The sequence below is a fragment of the Castor canadensis genome, chromosome 5 (assembly GCF_047511655.1).
Source record: "Castor canadensis chromosome 5, mCasCan1.hap1v2, whole genome shotgun sequence".
NCBI lineage: Eukaryota > Metazoa > Chordata > Mammalia > Rodentia > Castoridae > Castor > Castor canadensis.
The window spans coordinates 58,572-79,883 of NC_133390.1; the positions used below are offsets into that span (position 1 = coordinate 58,572).

A 21,312-nucleotide genomic window follows, 5' to 3' on the forward strand; every position below is an offset into this window, starting at 1 on the left:
TGTACAGGCAATGTACCAAATCTCCCAGGATTTGACATTTGGGTAACAGTGTGATGCAGACAGCACATCCTAGGAAACACTAGCTACCCTCTTGGCAATTTCCACTAACAGGTCATAGTGATGCCCCAAATAGCCCCACTATGAAAAAAAATCTAACTTGGCTTGGTCCAGTTGTTCCCAAACTTCACCATGCATGCTTTTTTTTGGGGGGGGGAGGGGACCATCAACTAACATGGCACCATACCAGTTTCTCTTAGAACACATTCCAATTTTTTTTTCTTGCTGGTACTGGAGTTTGAACTCAGGGCCTCACGCTTGCTCGGCAGGCGCTCTACTAGAACACATTCCGGAAAACATTATTTAAGAGTAAGTGAGCCAATGTATGAGCTTGCAAGTTTCTTTTCCTGGAACATATTGGTCCTTATTCTGGGGAACCGCACCCAGCGCCCTGAGATGAAAACTGTGAACTTCTGAACAAAACTCCCACTTGCTGCCCTATATCCACAACTTCATGCACCCCTGCTCTGCCAGCACAGGCAAAAACGGCGTTGAAGCAGAATTTTGAATTCCATGTATGGCACAACTGCAGAGGCCCCATTCAGGTCTTGCCCGGCCCCGTGCGCGGAGCCTTTCAGTACCAGCATTGTCCGGAGGGCAAGGGAGATCCTCGAAGTGCCTGGGTGCAGAATGAGCTCCGATGGTGGGAGCGAGGCTGGAAAGCCGCTTACAAGAAGGGTGCGCGGCGCCGGGCACGGCACATGGGCTGAAACCTGAAGTCTGCGTCTCCTCTGCAGGGGGACGTGGTCCTGGGCTACTCGGACACCGAGTTACGCGGCAGGGGATCAGGCTGCCGGTTCATCCACCCGGTGGCCCTGATGTACTGCGCGGTGAGTGCGGCGCGCAAAGTCCTGGAGCTCCTCCCGCGGACGTGCTCCCAGGGAGCCGAGGCCAGCTCCCTTGTCTGTCTTGCAGTAATGAGGCCGGGCGAGAATGGGCTCGCGGTGTTCCGGCTCCGCGCCAAGCCAGCCGGCTGGCTGTGGGTGCAGTGCAGCGCCCGCCTGCTGCTCCGCGGCGGTCGGCCCTACCGCATCGTGGCGACGGACGGCGCGCGTCCTGAGGTACGTGCGCCGGCTGTGAGGCAGCGCGAGGGCGTAAATGCACGCGGAGGGGGTCCTGTCGTAAGTGAGGGTGGCGTCGTGAAGAGGCTGGAGCCAATGCCTGCGCACGTATGCGCCGGAGGCTGTCAGTTTGGGTCCTGTGGTGACAGCCCGACGCCCGCCAATCGGGCGGGAAGTGAGCGGCTAGCATAGCTCCCTCCTACCGTCGGGCAGCCGGCCCGGAAGTGTCCCCTGTGTCCCAGGCCTTCCGCCCAGGAGGCTGTGTGACCTTAAGACCAGACCAGAGCCGCGGGGCTTCGGCTGCAGTGGTGAGCGCGCTCCCTCCGGCTGGGCCGTTGCGGGCAGGAAGTTAGCAGGTTAAGTGAACCCTTGCTGTCCAGAAGCAGCCCCTCTGAGAGCCGGCCTGTGCCCACGCAGCGTGGGCTTTGTCCGCTTCCTAGTTGACGCTTGCCCTCGTGCCAAATTCTCAGGCTGTACCAAAGTTGCCACTGGCTTTGAGGCTTGCCCTGTTCCTATTGCAGAGTCCAAGGTTTGCCCAGAAGCCAGTTCTCGAATGTTCCATCTCCGCACTCGGAGGAAGTTGCGCTCTAGTGCGGTCTGCAGAAATGGCGTTCCTCCCACCTGCCTTCTTCACTGCCCGCCTTCCTCTTCCAGAAGGCAGGTTTCAGGTTAACCCGTCAGGCCCACTTTCCTCCAACACACTTCATGAACTGTAGTGCCATACAAACAACGTCTCCTCAATTCTCCTTACCTTGCGGGGATATGAGACCACGAAATGTTTGCTTCCAGGTTGTGAACCTGCATGGCCCAGTCCTGGGGTGGATCTGTAGCATGCCTCAATTAAATGGGTGGTCAGTAAAGGTGTTTCGGGAATCTCAGCTGAGAAACGGGACACTGAGGCAGTTTAGCGGGAAGCAACGTTTATTAGGGTTACACAGACTCAGCGGACTCCTGTCCAAAGGCTGAGCCCGGAGAACAAACAGGTGTCACCATATATACCCTTGCAAGTAGGTTACAGAAGCAAAAAAGCAAAGTTCAACCACATATGGCTACATGTGACTTCCCTAGTGCTATGCGATTTGCTTCGTGTTTCAATTCTTCACGTTTTCTCTCTCTGCTTTGCCATCCCTTCCCCCTGCCGCATTATCAGAACACAGCCTGTCTCTCTCTCTTCTGGCCCTCCTCCCTGCTACATAGGAAGTGTACAAAAAGATGAACAAGGCCCAAGTAGTTATCTTCCCCAGTTCTCATTAAGGTTGTGTTCTACCACAGATCCAGCCAAAAATATACCACACAAAAACTCTGCTCCTTACGAGGCTGCAGTTTTGCTGGGTAATACTTAGCTTACGGGGAAATTACAGAAGTGTATCAAGTAACAGTTCATCCTGGCTTTAGAAGAGTATCTTATAGATGTGCCTCGCTTTTCCTGCCTTGCAAAAATAAGAGAGCTTTGCTATGCATTTTCTATGGATCTTATGAGCTCTTTGGATTTACCAAACGAGATTCAGAAATCAGTAATTTTGGGTGGTAATGTTTCTTTTTTGTTGTTGTTTTATGTTTTTGAGACTGAGTCTTTCTGTGGAACTCAGGCTGGCCTCACACTCATGATCCTTCTACCTCTACCTCCTAAGTGCTGGGATTACAGGTGTGTACCACTAAGCCTGGTAATGTTTGTTTCATTGAATATAAAACCAATACATGCCCATTGTGTGAAATTTAAAAGTGAAGAACATTCCAGCAGTGAAGTAAAAGTCAGCTGTTACCCTATTACCAGAGAAAATTATTTTCAATATACTGACATTTTTAGGTACTTTTGACACGTTTAAATTTTATACTTGGGATTATAGAATACATAAATTTTACATTCTGGTTTTTCCATGTAGGAATAAATTGAAAACAATTTATCATATCAGAAGTATCCATAAGTATCTTTATAACTTTATGCTTCTATATGGGTACCTCATAGCCTATCATTAAATATTGACATTTAGATGTTTGCTTTCATTATTATGAAGACGTTGTGATGAAAAGAAGAAGAAGCTTCAGGGATCTGTGGGACAATAATAAAAGGTCTAATACATGGCTTAATGGAGTCACAGAAGAAGAATAGAGAGTGGACAGAAAAAAGTTTTAAAGAAGTAATGGCTGAAAAATTCCCCAATTTAGTAAAAGTTATAACCTTACATATTCAGGATTCTCAGTGAATTCCAAGCAGCGTAAATAAAAAGAAACTACACCAAGGCTTGCCTAGATAAAGAGAAAACTTCATAAGCAACCAAAGAGAAAAAGTACATTACATATAGAGAACAATGATTCAATTATAGTGGACTTCTTATCAGAAACAATTGTTAGAAATATCTTCAAGATATTGGAGTGTCATGAGAGCGATGACACTACTCAGAAGTCAATAGGCAAGGCAAAACTTACTTCCGCAGAAGGGTGCACCACACCAGGAAGTTGGGGAGGCATTCACACTGGGCAGGAAGTCCACAGGGGTTTTTATCTGAGGCCCTGCTGTCCCTCTCCTGCCCCTGGATTGGGCAGGTTTGGAGGCTCACAGTCTATGCAATTGGCTAATTAGAAAGGGGCCAGGTTAGGAGGGGGCTTTGGGTAAAAAAGAAGTTTAAAAGTTCAGGGAAGCAGTAACTGTTTTTGGTTATCAGCTCTGGAACCAGGGCATCTAGCAGAATTCTTGACCCTCTGAAGATAGCAACCCTTTGTTCTTAATAGAAACTTTTATCACGTTAAGAAAAGTCTATGAAGTGAGCGCATGGGAAGACTATCATTTGTAACATGGTGGTTACTGATTAAATCTTTTGACAGAAAAGACCCAACCTAATTGCTTCTCACACAGTGGATCAGTAGACATTAGAACAGTATCTAAAAAAGTGCTTTTTAAAAATTGTAAGCTCTGAGTCCTGTAACTAGTATACATGTCCTTCAAATAAAGACATTTTCAATTTAAAAGAACTAAGAGTTTGTTGCCTGGAGGCCAAATCAAATATCAATACTTCCATTAAATGTTAAAGAAAAACACTCCAGTTGAAAGACATGGGGGGAGGGGGTGCTGGTGAAGTGGCTCAAGTGCCACTTCTTGCTAGAATACCTGCCTAGCAAGAGTGAAAGCCTGAGTTCAAATCCCCTACCAAAAAAAAAAAAAAAAAAGACACAGGTTGTCAGAATAGGTTTTAAAATGGGGCTCAACAACATGCCTTCTACAGGGACATTTTAAAATAATGAATATGTTAAAAGTATTTGGATGATTTTTAAAAGATACAATACAAACAGAAAGCTAATGTGTCTGTATTAGCATGAGACAAAGTATACATAAAGGCAAAGGACTTGACCAGCGATCTCCAGGTGAGGTGCCAGTTTCCCTAGGTGTTACATGCCATCCTTGATCAGCTCAGCATGCCTGCATTTTAGCTCAGTTTTCCTTTGTGGGGCTCCAAATCAAGTGTGGATTCCAAGTGAGGTCAGGCCAGTGACAGAAGGAAGGGTTTCACTTTGGTTATTATTGGGGGAGCTTGGTAACAGCCATGTCCTTGAGTCTGGATGGAGGAGTGTAGAGAAAGGGAGGGATTATTTTCCTCAATGATAAATGGTTACATATATCGTATTTGCATAATGATTTATTCTTACACAAAAGTTACTTTGAGAATAGAAGTTTAGAGAATTTCCACGTGGATTTCTACAATATTCATTCTAAGTAGTTTTCTCTGAGTCTCTTCCATAATCAAAGATAAAAGTACTGATCAAGAATTTTGTACTCCAAAAACTGCAAGAGAAAAGCAGGCTCAGTAGCATGGGTTTTCTTTCTTCTTTGGCTGCAAAAGTCAGAACAGTTGAGGTCCTGCTTGTCAGCAACTTTCCCACTTGTGTACCCATTCCCAGATGTGGCCTTGTGTGTCCTCCACTGCAGCAACTCAGAAGGGGAGGACCACCTGCGCAAGTGGGCCCTGCAGTTTCCCTTCACCTTCACCACAGGGGAAGCCTTTCTGTGTGACAGCAGCTCCCACAACACCCTGCCTGCCCCACCTTTTGAGAAGAGGACCAAGGCCAGGAAGGGCCCTCTGATAGGTCAGGGTCCTGTGTGCCTGGGCTCACATGTAGGAGCCATGATGCAGCAAGATGAGTCCTTGTACTTGCCCTGTGTTGCCCCAACCCCAGCCCTTCAAGGCCTAGCACTGGAGTGGCTGAAGTCTGATTACAAACCAGAGGACCAGGAAAAGGAAGAGGAGGAGGACGGCAGCTCCCTCATAGCCCTCATGGAGAGCCTGTTGGAGAAGGACACCAAAGAACAGACTGACTTCTGCTCCTCCCTCCATCACATGGGAGTCAATGGCCTTAGCCAGCATCAATGCTGGCTCCTTGGGACTGACTTGGACGCAGAGGGGCCTCAAAACAGGTACGTGCTGCCACCCAGTCAGGGAGAGGGGACCTGCAAGGAAAAGGAGCCCCCTTCCCATGACATCAGAGGTGTGGACTTGTCCCAACCAGCCAGCTCTTCTTCCCAGATACCAAAACCAGGATCTTCTCAAGGTTCAGGCCAGGCAGTCACAGAAGTACCTGTACCTCCAGTCATGTGCACCATGCCCAGCCACTTGCCAGCACAGCCCCAGCATTTTCTCATCACCAGCCCTCCCACCCCTGGGCTCTCACTACAGAGTGACCTCCAGAGCCCTGCAGACTGGGCACCTCAGCACAGTCAGGCAGCACCTAGGAACTTTGGGATATATCAGAAACCAACAATGTTTGACTGCAGTTCCCTGCCCAGGGTCTCCAGCCCCAGCCAGCTGGCCCAAGTGCTCCAGCCAAGCTTCCTACCTTCTTTCTCCTTAGGAGAAAATGTTCCTGGATCCCTGGCCCAACCATGCCCTGGTGTTCTGAACTGCTGCAAAGACTCTATGGCCTGGACCCACACACACAGTGGCCAGTGTCAGGAGCCACTGAGCACCTCAGATCCCACCCTGTGTGCTAATACCTTGGGCAGCACCTGAGAATGCCCCCACTGGGGCTGGCAAGAAGTGGCCCTCATTTTGATGGGAGCAGGGCAGACCACACCAGACCCCTCCATTCACCTATGGGTGACCAACCCCTGCCTTTCCTGGGCAGGACTATCCAGCAAGCTTCCTCCCAGCCTGTGCAGGGGTGGGCCCTGGTCCATGCAGGGGGCACGAGAAACCCCAGAGGAGACACCTGGAGGCAGAGAGCAACTATACCCCTCCCTGGGGATGACCCAGCTTCTTGGGAGCCCAGCCTCAGTCCCAGGTGCTTTTGCAGAGACCCTCAGTCACACTGGACCCTTGGGGTGCTCACCCAGGCCTGGCTGCAGGGCAGCAGCAGTGGACACAAGAGGAACTGCAAACCCAGTGGCCCCATGGGCAGACAAGGACAGTGGTGCCAAGTGCCTAGCTCCCAGCTCACTACATGAGAGACACTGTTCCCCAGGTCCCTCCACAGAGTCCTTTCCTCTCCCCTGAGTCTTATAGCTGCAGCTTCCTACATGAAGGTAGCAGCCACAGCAGTGACCCAACAGAGTCCACAAGAGAGATCAGAGACAGCCAGCAGGTGCTGCCCAGACAACCCCTGCCTTCCTTACCCCACCTGGCCACCCACATTCATGCAGGGCAGCTGTAACCTCCAACTGCAGGTAGGTCTCATGGACCAGGACCACAGGGAGGGGTGCTCCCCTGCACTGGCCAAGGCTGAGCTACTGGCAAAGCTGGGTGTGGAATCTCAACCCAGCCAGCCAGCATGGGAAGGGGCTGATCCAGCAGGGTGTGGGCTTGGGGCTGCTGTGAGGCTCCAATGCAGGGACACAGAGGTAACAATTTAAAAGTCCTTAAGCTAACTCTTCTGTTTCCAATAATGTTAGTCTCACTTAATGTTCTCCATTTTCTAACAGCCATGTCACCAAAACAAAGTGGACAGCACCATGGTACATATGGGTCAGGTGCAAAAGGAAGCACATTTTCCTCAACATTCTGACTTAAAAGGACAGTGTTATGCTTTGTATTCCATTTCTGTGGATGTGATTTGGGGCCTTGACTACTGACATTTTCCCTGGACTCAAAGCTTTTCTTTTTCTATGTGTATAATTATACATGAAAACTTAGTCTTAGATCCTAAGGACATATTTCTCAACTTCATTTAATTCAGTTTACTTTATACTCCAGGAGAAGAATACAAAATTCTTTTTTGTTTAAGAAGTAACTTCTGGCCTGTTGCTGGTGGCTCACACCTGTAATCCTAGCTACTTAAGAAGCAGAGATCTGGAGGATCACAGTTTGAAGCTAGCCAGGGCAAATAGCTTGTGAGACCCTATCTTGAAAATATCCAACACAAAAAAGGGCTGGCAGAATAGCTCAAGTGGTAGAATGCCTACCTTGCAACCGTAAGTCCCTGAGTTCAAACCCCAGTACCGCCAACAAAAAGTAACTTCTGAACCCACAAAAACAAGCATGGGACAGTATATGAGACACATGCACCACCCATGTTTGGTGCTCACCTGAAAAGGTCCCAGAGCCACATTTGGAGGCTGCATCAGACAAGTATGGGACCATGAAGCGTCCTGCCTGTAGTCAAGGCCACAAAGACATCCAGGCTAGAAGTCACCAGATACACAGCTCAGAGCTCTGTCAGACGTTGATGGCTGCAGGTGGAAAAAAGAAGTGGCATTTTGGCCTAGACAGCTGAAAGAGGCGTACTCCTCACCTAGCATCCTGGAGATTGATATATAGTCACCTGCAGCATACATGTGCAAGAGGACTGGTGTCTAATCAGAGAGGAAGGTATGGGGGACACAGTATTGAAAGATACAGAAGATAGTGCACCTCAAGACACAGGGTGCATAAGGCTTCCATCCCACTGCAAGGCAAAAGAGGATTTGGTGAGGCTCAGGCAGCCATTTGTCTTCTCCTTTCATGAGGTACTAAGAGCAGTGATGGCTTACAGAGGCACTTCTCTTCACTCTTGTGACTTAGAACCATAGACTCTTGGTTTAGGAATTGAAATGAATCCTAGATACGAAGTATGATTCCAGTTTGTATGGGGCCACAGGCAGAGCATGATGGCTGGAGGCCATCTGTCACCAAAACCAGGTGCACAGTAAGTGCTTAATGAATATTTGCGTATGTATGAACAGATGTCTGGTAAATGAATTAAGAGATGAAGGAATCACAGAATTAAAGCACAAAGAGGCCAAGGGACTTTATGGTCATTTTTCAGCAGAATCCTGTATAGTTGTTGATGGTGGGGATGGCTTTAGGTTGGGGATTTTTGGTTTGTTTTTAGCATGGAATATCAATTAAGGCCCTGCAGCCTGACAAAGAAGGGTGAAAAAAAAAAGTTTCACCAATACTGAGGAAAATGCTTTAATCTTCTTTCAAATAAAAAAAAAAAGGCCTCTCATTGTATGGTAAGGTAAGGTTATCTTATCTAACCTTAAGTAGAATCTGTACCTGGCAGCTGTGTCCTAAGAGGCTGAGTACTTTTTATGTTTTTTTCTCTGTCCAAAAGAAAAAAATTTAAATAATCATAAAACAGTGTGTGTGCATGGACATGCTGATGCCAGCCTTTTCAGCTTGGTCATGAGCATTCTAAAATTGCCTAGACTTCTAGGTAAAACATAGGTTCACTGCATGTATGTAACAATGTGCACATTGCATTTCTCCATGTTTGGTTACTCTGGAGTGTCTTTTCTTCAGGGTAGAGATGGAGGGAAAAAAATGCATGTCAACCCCTTAGAGGTCAGCAAGCTCTGGTGAGCCAGGTCTATGTGCAGTGGCCTTCCACTGGACACTTACAGCAGCAAACAGGGGTGCAAGACCATGCCTAGGCTAGGAAGCCAGGCTCAGACTATCTCCCTGAACATATCACACTGGGTCCTAATCTGTACCCAAACAAGATTATGGTGGTCAAAAATAACAGCACAAAACCTCTTTTATTTGAGAGTGCATGACCCCAAGTTCTCTTCAAGAAGGCTAGCCAGCTAACATTACTAAACAACCTATGTGACTGCCCAAGGTGACTTCCAAATTGCAGATGTGTCCTTTGTCTTCACAGTATGTGCTATTGCTGTCTTGACAGCCTCAAGTCTCTGTACTTTGCACTCTTGTCCCAGGAGTTTCAGAATTCCCTGATTAGGTAAAGCAGAAAGTCCTCGTTACCTTCAATGCAGTAAAATTGTCCCAGAATTAAGAATCATTCAAAGGAACAAAATCTCCAATGACCAGAATATATGGTATCATAAAGACTGCATTTGGAGCTGGGCTCCAGTGGCTCACTCTACCATGATCTAGCTACTTGGGAGACTGAGATCAGGTGAATTGCAATCTGAGGCCAGCCCAGGCAAATAGTTCTCAAGACCCATATCTCCAAAATAACCAGAGCAAAATGGACTGGAGGTGTGGTTCAAGTGCTAGAGCACGTACTTTGCAAGCATGAAGTCCTGAGTTCAAAACCCAGCCCTACCCACCCACCTGGAAAAAGACTACATTTGGTTTATCACCTTGGAAAGCCTAAATTTATAAACCAAATAGCCCATACCCTTAGCAAAATATTATAACTCTTTATTCAAAAAAGAAAATATATGCTATGTGGGCCATGCCAAAATGTCTTGCTGATGTAATTCATCACTCAGCTAAAGCAGATGAGGAATGTGTCTACATTTGTGTTGGAGCTTAGGTCTGACTCACCATTGATAAGTGAGTGTTTGTGGTCTGTGCCAAGTAGAGAGAGACAAAACAAACTAGTATGAGAAAACCAGCCTGACTTAGAACAGATTATTAAACTGTGTTCTTCCTTTCTAGGGAGTATGACTCTAAGATTCGATGACTGTCCTTTTAACTTGTCACACAGGCCCCAGAACACCATAGACAGTTCCTGAAATATATTTACCACCACAGCTCAGAAACTGTTCCTGTGCCATGACAGAGCTACCACTGGTTAGGAAGGAAACCAAAGGCCCCAAGTGTATTCTGCCTCCTAAAGCCAGGCCAAATGGAGGGAGGCCAAGTTCCTGGCTGCCCAGTTCTGGGACTGGACAGGAAGAGCAGGATAGGGCAGAAAAGCTGGAGTAAAAGGGATAAGGAGATGGAGTGGCTTATGAAATCATAAACCAGCAGGCATGGATCTGGAGGGCAGCATTGCACTCTTTCACCCCCTTTCTGGGGTGTAGCAACACCCAGGCTCAGTCTAGCTAGGGTGACTGAGCCTCTTGCATCACAACTTGAAAGAGCCCAGAGAATCATTGGTCAAAAATCTGGCAGATAGCCACCGCTGCTACAGTGTTTGTGCACATTGGGCTGGGGGAGGCTATAGAGGCTCCCCTCTGGGATTCCAGGAACTTAAGTCCTCCCACGTAAAATCCTGAAGAATCAGAAAATAACTCCTGGGTTGTCGAAAAGGACAGGGGCTTAAGAGTACCAAGGGGCTTTTGGAGATGGCATGGAAAGAGAGGAGGTACTTGAAATCCACAAGAGGTGACCCCACCCTAGCCCAAGCCAAGAAAAAAGCTCCTGGCCCTGAGAAACAAGATGTCTCCTTGATGGCAGCATTGTCTGCAAAGTAACCCATCAACTATGGATTTCTGTGGAAACCAGCCCTTCCCACATCAAGGGCATGGTGGCAAAGACAAAAGGACCACACTGGAGAGCAAGACCAGCTACCCACCAACCTGTCCAAGGTCAGTGTCCCATCTCAGCTTAGGGTGCACAGACATGCCAACTGACTGAACAAAGGTTGTGGGTGCCACTGCTGGAGCTGGGGGAGGCCCGACCACAAGAACATGGGCCAGCACCCAGTAGGAAGTGTCCCAGAGGGACTGTGGAGTTCAGCTCAGGGGTTATCAGAAGAGACATGAGCCAGAACCCCAACTCAGTCTTGTTTAAACGGAGCCCAGGCCACCACTCCTAGAAAGAAGGCCCATGGATATTATGACTTTAGTACTTGTATTATTAGTCCAGTTTTTGTTATTATAGTGAGAGTTGGAGCAAGCTAACTTTACAGAGAAAAGAGATTTATTTAGTTCACAGTTTTGGAAGCTGAAAGTTGAGACAATATGGTACAGACTCTGACAAGGGCCCCTTGGCTGTGTGTGTCACTTCACAGTGGGTGGCATGACAGAAGTGTGGGAGGAAGAGATCACATTTTGAAACAAAAAACCAAAAAGCAATCCGGGGGTTGGGCTCATTCTTTCCAGAGTTCAGGGATCCCATGAGACCTACTTTGATCCTTTCCTAATTCTACTCTTCCAATGACCCAAAAACCTTCCATTAGGCCTCCCAAAGGTCCCACCTCTTCTCAGCACCACCACACTGGGACCAAGCCCCTGACACAGAGACCCTTTGTTGACATCAAACCATAGTAGGGCTTCTCTCAATCTCTTTCTCTCTCTTCTCCTCTCCTCTCCTCTCCTTCCCCCCACTGTTCTATTTCCCTGGAGAATCAAGTCCAACATACAGTGAGGACAGCACAGGCCCCTCCCACTTCACCCACCAATGTGTGTCCTGCCCTGGAAGAGACTGCCTCTGTCCACACTGCTGAAGCTGGAGCTCCTCCACACCCAGGATGAGTTTCCAGATCCCACTGTTCAAGAGGAGCTGTGGGATGGCCCCAGTCCCCTTCCCTGCTGTCCCCACCTGGTCTCTGCAGGAATTCAGCAATCTGCTCCCACCCTACCAGGATTACAGCTTCTGCATGCCCCAGGACCTTGTACCATAGTGTCTTGAACCCAGGGGTCATTCAGAGCCCTAGACTATGAAGATGCATGTGGCAAGTCTGCAAGAACTGGCTGTGGAGGAGCCAGGAGGCCCTCTACAAGGAAAAGGTGGAGGGAGAGGGAGGTTCCTTGCAAGAGTGCCTACATGTGGGGTGTGGGCAGGGGACTTCCAGATAAATGGCTACAAAGTCAAATCCTGTCAGGGGGTTGCTGGCCTTCTGAAAACAGGATGAGCAAAAGTGGTGGTCTCTGGGTTCAGGGCTGTGGGGAATTGTGCTCTTCTCTGAGATCACTGTCTTTCCCAAGTGATCTACAGAACACCTCAATTATGTAGTGGAAAACTTTCTATTTAAATTTAAAACAGGCACTAGTATTAACTCAAATTAGATTAAGGACCTTAATATCAGACCCAAAATCTTGCAGTTAGTGCAGGAAAGGGCAGGGAATACTCTGGAAGCAATAGGTATAGGCAAGGACTTCCTCAGTAAAACTCAAGTACCTCAGCAACTGAGAGAAAGGATGGACAAATGGGACTACAAGAAATTAAAAAGCTCCTGAACAACAAAAGAAATGGTCTGTAAATTGAAGCGACCACCCACAGAGTGGGAGAAAATATTTTCTAGCTATACATCAAAGGACTGATAACCAGAATATACAGGGAGCTCAAAAAACTAAACTCCCCAAAAATCAACCAATAAAGAAGTAGGCAACTGAACTAAACAGAACTTTTTCAAAGAAAGAAATCCAAATGGTCAAAAAACAAATGAAAAAATGCTCACTATCCCTGGCCATAAAGGAAATGCAAATCAAAACCACACTAAGATTCCAACTCGTTCCTGTCAGAATAGCTATCATTAAGAACACCACCAACAACAAATTTTAGCAAGGATGTGGGAAAAAGGAGCCCCCATACACAGCTGGTGGGAATGTAAGCCAGTACAAATACTTTACAAAGCAATATGGAGGCTTTTTAAAAAATTAAACATAGATCTGCCATATGATCCAGCAATACCATTCTTAGGGATATACCCGAAGGAATGTGACTTGGGTTACAAAGGCACCTGCGCACCCATGCTTATTGCAGTGCTATTCACAATAGCCAAGCTGTTGAAATAGCCAAGATGCCCCACCACTGACGAATGAATTAAGAAAATGTGGTATTTATACACAATGGAATTTTATGCAGCCATGAAGAAAAGAATGAAATTTTGTCATTTGCAAGTAAATGAATGGAACTGGAGAACATTATCTTAAACAAAGTTAACCAGGCTCAGAAAGTCAAAAATCACATGTTCTCCCTCATGTGCAGATTATAGACCTAAAACAAATGCAGTAATATTATTGGACATGAGTCACACACTAAGGGGAGAACGCACATGGGAGGAACGGGGAAAGGGCAGGAAACCTAAAACTTGAATGTGGCTGATGTGCTCACTGTAGAGGAGTGAATAAAGTAATCTTAAACTGGTAGAGGCCACTATGGGAAGGGGACCAGGAAGTAGTGAAGAGGTCTGGCAGAGATGAATCAGTGTGGGTTGAAATACACATATGCATGGAAGCAATGCTAGGAATCTCTCTGTACAGCTATCTTTACCTCAAACTAGCAAAAAGCTATGTCTTTCTTATTATCTCTATGTTTTCCCTTCAACAAATCAGAGAACAAGAGGGCAGAACAGGCTCTGCCCAGAAATGGGGCAGCGGGGAGGTGGCCCAAACAATGTATACACATGTGAGTAAAACCGATAAAATAAAAATAAATAATAAATAAATAAATTCAAAACAGTCAAAAATCAAAAGTTGTGTTCCCAGTAACAGAGAGGAAGAAGAGCACTGTGCACTAAGATATCTGCTGGTGCTCGGCATGTAAATACATGCTGAGTTCAGAAATGTCTTCTTAGGCTCTGATGTCACAGCACATAGCACCTGCTATCTATTGGCAAGAGTGGAGTACTAAAGTCAGCCACTGTTATTGAAATGGGCTCTATCTGTGCTTTTATTCTCAGTGTTTGTTTTATTAAATTGGGTGCGTTGACAGTGTGTTCATGTTTATGCTCCCTTTATAAATATGAAATGACCTTCTTTGTCTCTTCTAATTTTTGTTTGAGGTCTGCTTTGTCAGATATGAATATAGCTACTCCTACTTGCTTTCAGGTTGTATTTGCTTGGTTTATCTTTTTTCATCCTTTCACTTTAAGCCTGTGTTTGCCTTTGCCAGTGAGATGGGTTCCTGTTGCAACAAATGGTTGGATCTTGTTTTGTAATCAACTCACAATTTTGTGTTTTTGATTGAAGAATTGAGACCATTAGCATTAGAGTTATTATTGAAAGGAAGGTAATAATCCCTATCATTTTGTAGTGTTTTATTCTTCCCTAATCCTTATCTTCTTATCTACTCATCTTCCTATATTTTCATGGTTGCATTTATCTTCCTCTTTTGTGTAGGATTCCTTTAAGTACCTTCTTCAGTACTGGTCTATTGGTCATGAATTCCTTTAGTTTTATCATGGAAGGTTTTTATTTCTCCTTCAATAATGGAGAGTTTTGCTGGATACAGTAATCTAGGTTGGCAGTTATTTTCTGTCAGGGCTTGAAATACACCATTCCATGCCCGCCTGGATTTTAATTTCTTTTGATAAATCTGCCATTCTGATGGCTTTGTCTTTATGTGCAAATTGGTGCTTCTCTCTCTTTCAGCTTTCAATATTCTTCTTCTAGATGCTCAATGTCTTAAATACACTATGACATGGGAAGCTTCTTTTCTGGCTGTGTCTTTTTTGGTGTTCTAAAAGCCACCTGTACCTGGATGATCATCTGAGTCTCGAGAGTTGAGAATTTTTCTGCTGTTATTTTAATGAATATGTTTTCTATGCCTTTAGCTTGCTCCTTTTCTTCTTCTTCAATGCTCATGATTCATAAGTTTTATCTTTAATAGTGTCTTAGTGGTCTTGCATATTCTATTTATATTTTCTTTTTTTTTTTCTTATCTCAGTGTTCTAATTTATATACCTGGCCTTGAAGCCCTATATTCTGTATTCAGCTTGATCCAGTTTATTGGTGGGGCTTCAAATTAGGTGTTTTATTTGACTTATTGGGGTTTTTATTACCAGAATTTCAATATGATTTTTTTCAAGCTTTATCTTTATGAACTCCTCTTTCATATCCTGTATTATCTTCCTTATTTAATCAGCTATTTATTTGATTCTCTTGGAATTTATTAAAGCATTTTCTCTTTAATTTTGTTGATCATTTTTATAATCATTCTTTTGAATTCTTTGGGATTTCCTTCATTCACTATCATTAGTGTCCATGATGGTAGAGTTATTGACTTTCAGAGGCACCACAGTGCTTGTTTTTTCATATTTCTTGTGTTTCTGCACTAGGATTTGCACATCTGAGGCTAAGTCTTTGCTTTCAATCACCTGTAGTCTTGCAGTTGAAGTATTCTCAGAGTTCAGGCAGTACTTGGTAGTGTCAGAGTTGTGTTGCAGTTCCTTACCACTGATGGGTGGGCTGAGCTCAGTAGTGATTTGCCCACATGCTCAGAGCACCAGGTCTGATCCCAGCACCATTCAGACAGAGGAAAACTAGCTGAGATCTCCAGGGTGCAATTTGTTGCTAAATGTGGGTTGAGGGCAGGGTCAGTTAAAATTCAGTTGTCACTCTCTGGGCTGTTTTTGCTTTAGAAGCTTCCTTTCTGTGTGTGCTGGAGCCACTAATGGCCACAAGGAGTTTTGCAGCCTGTGGGCTAGGCAGGTTCCCACCTGCTCTACAAGTCCCCTACTTTGTGTCCCTAGTGGCAGCAAGTTTCAAATCTAGGGGTGTCCCCTGAATGTGTCAGCAAGTGGGAGGAGCAAACAGTGCATTGAAGTCTGCACTGGCATGGGAGACCTGAGGGACTAGCAGGCATGTGGCTGCTAGATTCAGTGCTTTTACCCTGCCCACAATCACCATCCTGTGGGAGGCAAGAGGCTAGAGAAAGCATGTGTCTCTGAACCTGGGCTCAGAGTTCTAAGTCTCACCTGGTAGAAAATACACTTTTTCAATATTTCAAGTTGCATGTTGTCATTATTTCATGTGTCCGTAACTGAAATTTTTATTTCTTCTCTTACCTAAGAGGTGTTCAGAAGGTGTTCTTGTGGGGCTGGTAGAGTGGCTCAAGTGGTAGAGCGCCAGCCTAGCAAGCATGAGACTCTGAGTTCAAACTTCATTGCTGCCAAATACATAAAGAAAAAAGGTGTTCTTGCATATTTGTTGTACTGTGTTTTCATTGATTTTTGACCTAGGTAGAGAAAGGCATCAGACATGCCTGCTGTGCTCACTTCCTCATACAGTTCTTGGTCCCTCCTATAACATAGTCCACTCACTGAACAATCATTTCATTGAATTTCTGCCATGAGGCAGGTGTTGTGGTAGAATGGGCACAAGAAGAACAGAGCTCCTATCTTCATGGAACTTCACTTAGTGAAGAGAAAGGTAGCAAGCACATGTACCCATTTGAGTAGTCACAACTGGGTGACCAAGAGCCATGTAACCACAATGACAGGAAGGTCATATGTCACCCTTAAAGGTGACATTGGAACAAAGATGCAGAAAGAGGTGGTTTTATGTCTGGGAAGTGGACTTATTTTGCTTTTACCCTTATGGTTTGTTTGATTTTGTTTGTTTTGCAATTCTGGAGTTTGAACTTGTGGCCTCACACTTGCTAAGCAGGAACTCTACCATTTGAGTCACTCTACCAGGTTTTTGAGGTTCACAATCAATGCCTGTGGGTAGTCTGGTGCTTGCCTGGTTCTGGTGTGTGTGTGTGTGTGTGTGTTCAATTGAGTTGTTGAACTCAGGGCCTTGCAGTTGCTAGACAGGCACTCTACCACTTGAGCCATCCTGCCAACCCTTTTTGCTTTGGTTATTTTTGAAACAGGGTCTTGCTATATGCTTAGGTGGGCCTGGACCCAATCCTCTTATTTGTGCTGCCTTTCATACCTAAGAATGACAGGTACATACCACCACAACTAGTCACTGGTTGAGATGGGGGGTCTCATGAACTTTTCATTTGGGCCAGCCTCAAACCATAATCCTCCCAGTCTCCACATCCTTAGTAGGTAAGATTACAGGCTTGAGCCACTGCACCTGGCCTGTTTCTGATTTTTATTTTTTATCCAATCTCCCTCTTACATGCCTGGAAACATTATCCACTTTTATCATTGCTGTCCTAAAACTGCATGGGTGTTTTTTTTCTCTCAGTGCAGGGCACTGGCTTCTTGCACTCTTTCCTTTTGCTGCTACCCAACTCCTAGATACAGTCAAGGCCATGGGATTTGGAGATCTGAAAAGCCCTGATGGCCTCCAGGTGCTCAGTGATTACCTGGCAGACAATTGCTACATCAAGCTGGACACTGGCTCACACCTGTAATCCTAGGTACTTGGGAGGCTGATATCAGGAGGATCGTGGCTCAAGGCCAGCCTGGGCAAATAGTTTGTGAGATCCCATCTCTGTAGTAACCAGAGCAAAATGGACTGAAGGTGTGTCTCAAGCAGTAACCTTGAGTTCAACCCGTCCCATTAAAAAAAAAAAAGCTACATCAAGGAGCATAGGGATATGTGCCATCAAGCAGATGTGTCAGTATTTGAAGCAGTCTCCAGCCCACTGCCTGCTAACTTGTGTCATGCCTTTTGTTGGTATAATCACATCAAGTCTTATGAAAAGGAAAAGGCCAGTCTGCCAGGGGTGAAGAAATCTTTGGGCAAGTATGACCCTTCCAGTCTGGAAGGCACCGCAGAAAGTGGAGCTACAAAAAGGAAAGATGCCTACATTGATCTCTTTGGATCTGATGAGGAGATAAGAAGCTAAGAGAATAACTCCTTGCACAGTATGAGTCAAAGAAAGCCAAAAACCTGTATTGTGACCAAGTCTTCCATCTTTCTAGAAGATGAAACAGATATGGCAAAACTAGAGGAGTGTGTCAGAACATTCAAGGCAACGGCTTAGTCTGAGGCTCTTCTAAACTAGTTCCAGTGGGACATGGAATCAAGAAGCTTCAAACACTGTGTAGTTCAGATGATAAAATTGGAACAGATATGCTGGAGGTCACTGCTTTTAAGGACTGTGCAGTCCATGGATGTGGCTGCTTTTAACAGGATCTAAAATCCATCCTGAATGGCCTTGAATTTAAATACAAGTTTGAAAGATGAAAAACCTGCATGGACATGTTCCTGGTGTGTATTTCCCAATTTGCCCCTCTTGGTACTTGAAAAGCTGCTCCATCTGTGTGCTGTCTCTGCTCATCTCTGGAGGCTTCCCTCACAAATTCTCTCCCGTTTGTCCCTTTCTTCTGAAAACATGAGTTTGATGGAGGCTGGGCCTCTAGTTGCTTCTCTTATGTTCAATTTTCCATGTCTTTGTGTTTCTCTGTACTCTGGAAGGACTCCTTACTCCTTCCAGCCATTTCATCCAAGTTTGGGAATATGGGGCCTGAGGATTGCAATGACTCTTCTCTGGTCCTAGATGGTGGTGACAAGGAAGCCCCTCTAAAGCTGTTTGGTAAATGGCACATCTATTTTGCACCTTGTATCTGTAAATGTGTTTCACCACCTTTCTAAAAGTTGAAGAAACTGTTCTGTCTTGGATTACTCAGTTAACCTCAGCAACTGTGCTGCAGCCATTTCCTCAGCAAGTCTAACTCTCTCCTCTTGCTTTGCTTGCTTCTATTTTTCCTGATCCTTTGTGTTTGGTGGATATGGTTTTTCTCAAATGTCCAATGATCCTCTCTACCATTTATGTTTGTGAATAAAGGTGAGGCACTTCTCCCAAGCAACAAGATGGGTCAGTGCTGCCAAGTGAGGAAAGATGGTGTGTTGCAGGGGAGGAGGCCAGGCAGGCAGGCACTGCCTGTGCCTGCCACCCCTGCCAAGAGCTAAGCCCTTTCAGAAAGACCACCTTAGGAAGCTCCACCAGAGGCAGAGGATGGGGGCTGGTGGGTCACCAGCAGCCCAATCACAGAGGTCCTGGAGACTCTCCATGACACCTCACCACAAGTGTGACTCTGAGAAAAAAAAAAAGAAGTGTGACTCTGGCCTTCAATGAGTTTTAAAGTATGACCAGCCGGGACATGAACCAACTGCTTCCCTGTGCTTGGTTCCAATGCTGGAAGGGACTAGAATGAGGCTATTATAATGTAGCAGGGAGGAGGATCAGAAGAAAACAGTCTAGGCCTGAGTCCTGAGAAAGTAGCAGGGAGGTAGGGATGGCATAGCAGAGAGATAAAACCTGAGAAATCTGAACACGAGGAAGGTCACGGAACACCAGGGAGGGGAAAGTCACATAGCACTAGGGTAAAGTAGCCAATAAAATTAAATATAACCATATATGGATTAGACCTTGCTTTTTGCTTCTGTAACCTGCTTGCAAAGGTATATAAGGTGAGACCCCTTTGTTCTCGGGGCTCAGCCTTTGGACACCAGTCTGTGCTGGCACAATGAAATGTTGCTTCCTGCTAATTGCCTCAAGTGCTCCGTATCCAGCTAACAAACTCCCACAGCAGTCCACCAGCTACCCGCGGCACTGATGAGCTCAGTGCTGCTCTGGTGCGGGGCACTCATGTCTACTTTATCCTGAGGCTCCAGCACTGCTGAGTCCTGGCTGGAGAGTTCCCCAGCATGTTTGCAAGCATTTGCAGGCCCATGGTCATGCTGAACAAGTAAGCAGACCTGGAAATACATTTGGTGTAATGTTATCATGAATACAAACCAGTTTTCAGAAATATTTGAAAAACTTCTTGAATATTTAGGTTTGTGTAAGTTGCCTCCTCTTTTATTTTCATTTATAGAAAAGGAGAATGCTTAGACTGCATCTATATTTTACCTAATTAAACCTAACTATAATTTAGCAACACATTTTTCTGTCTCCATTTTTAGACTTGTTAATATCCACATTTGGTATAAAAACACATTTTAAAACTAGGCAGGTGGTGACATCTATGACGAGGGGGAGGAGGAGTGTTCCATTTAGTGACTTTGCAGATTGTAGCCAATGTCCTGGGGCCACACAGGTCACTCACTGTGTGTGCTGCCCCTGGTTCTGGCATTGGCAGAGGGGCTGCAGTAGCCACTGCCCCAGGGAAGAGCTGTGTGGCTTGTAACTCAGCAGCAAGGCAGGGCTGGGGTCCCAATGAGCACCGCGCCCCATCTTAGCATCTTCATTGTGGAGAGGAATCTTGTATCACAAGATCTGCCAGAGGAGACGCTGTAGTTCACAAACAGGCTGAATTCACAAGCAATGAAACCACATCCTGGGGCAGCACCAGTTCTCTCCATCAAAACATAAAGGCTTTGAAGTGGCGGGGGCTGGGGGGGGCGAGAGGGACCCTGAAGTTTTGTGCTTGCTGCACATTCCACCTCAGCAGCTGCCACTGCTCATGAGAGCCCCTCCCCACACTCCTCAGCTGTAGGACCTCCACCCTCCTGCCTTTAGATGCCTCCCAGTCTCGCAGCTCCTGTGTGCTAATGATTTACCCCACTCCACAGAGGTACCGACGTTCCATTATAGGCTGATGCTCGTATCCGCACCTCAGGGCCAGCCACCCATCCCCTCCAAGCTCCATTTCTGTCTCCCAGGAAGCTCTGACCTTCAATTTGTCTCCAAATTGCAGAAACATGCTCTGGTTGCATCTTCAAGGTGACATTTTGCTCCTTGCACCCACCTTTCTCAAACACACACACATTGATTCTGTTTCTTTGGAAAACCATAGTACAGACCAAGAAGTGGGGAGCTGCTGTGACAACTACCACCACAGGGAAGGAGATTTGTAACTGCGTAATGGACAGAAGCTGCACATTAGAAACAGGGACATTAGCACAATTCTGCTGAGGTCTCAACTGGAAACAAACATGTTATTGGAAACAGAAGCCATCCTCACTATAAAGAGGAGAGAACTTGGCTGAGCTGTGTTACAGAACGTGGAAGGCCAAACTTGCAGGTGGTAAAGGTGGATGTTTAGCCGAGGAGATTTCTAAGCAAAGTGTTAAAGGGGCTTTGGCTCCTCCTGATTGCTAAGTAAAAGAATAGAGATGAACAGTCTAAGTCATTATTAACCAAAAAGTAAACAGAACTTTTTTTTTTTGGTGGTGCTTAGGTTTGAACTCTGGGTTTCATGCTTGCTAGGCAGGCGCTCTACCATTTGAGCCACTGCACCAGCCTAAACAGAACTTTAAGTTGTGAAAAATTCTCAATCTATCCATGCTGGGGAAAAAAAGATACAAGTCCTGGACTGAATCAGCTGCCTTGAAAGAAGCCAAGGAAGAGATGGGATTATACCACAGGGACCCTGTGAACTTGAACAGAGCACAGAGAAGTAGGCTGAATGACAGCAGCTGTCAGACTTGTTGGATTACACAGGGCCAAAACACTGGGCCACCTGGTCATGAACTGCAGTGCTCTTCAAAGAGAAGGAAGAATAACCTTGAAGGTGACTCAGG

The 21,312-nt window shown here is 45.8% G+C and overlaps 1 pseudogene; it reads left to right on the forward strand.

The window, feature by feature from the left end:
* The first annotated feature begins 1,190 nt into the window (after positions 1 to 1,190).
* On the forward strand, positions 1,191 to 20,159 carry LOC109698081 (elongation factor 1-beta-like; annotated as a pseudogene).
* Positions 20,160 to 21,312: the final 1,153 nt, after the last annotated feature.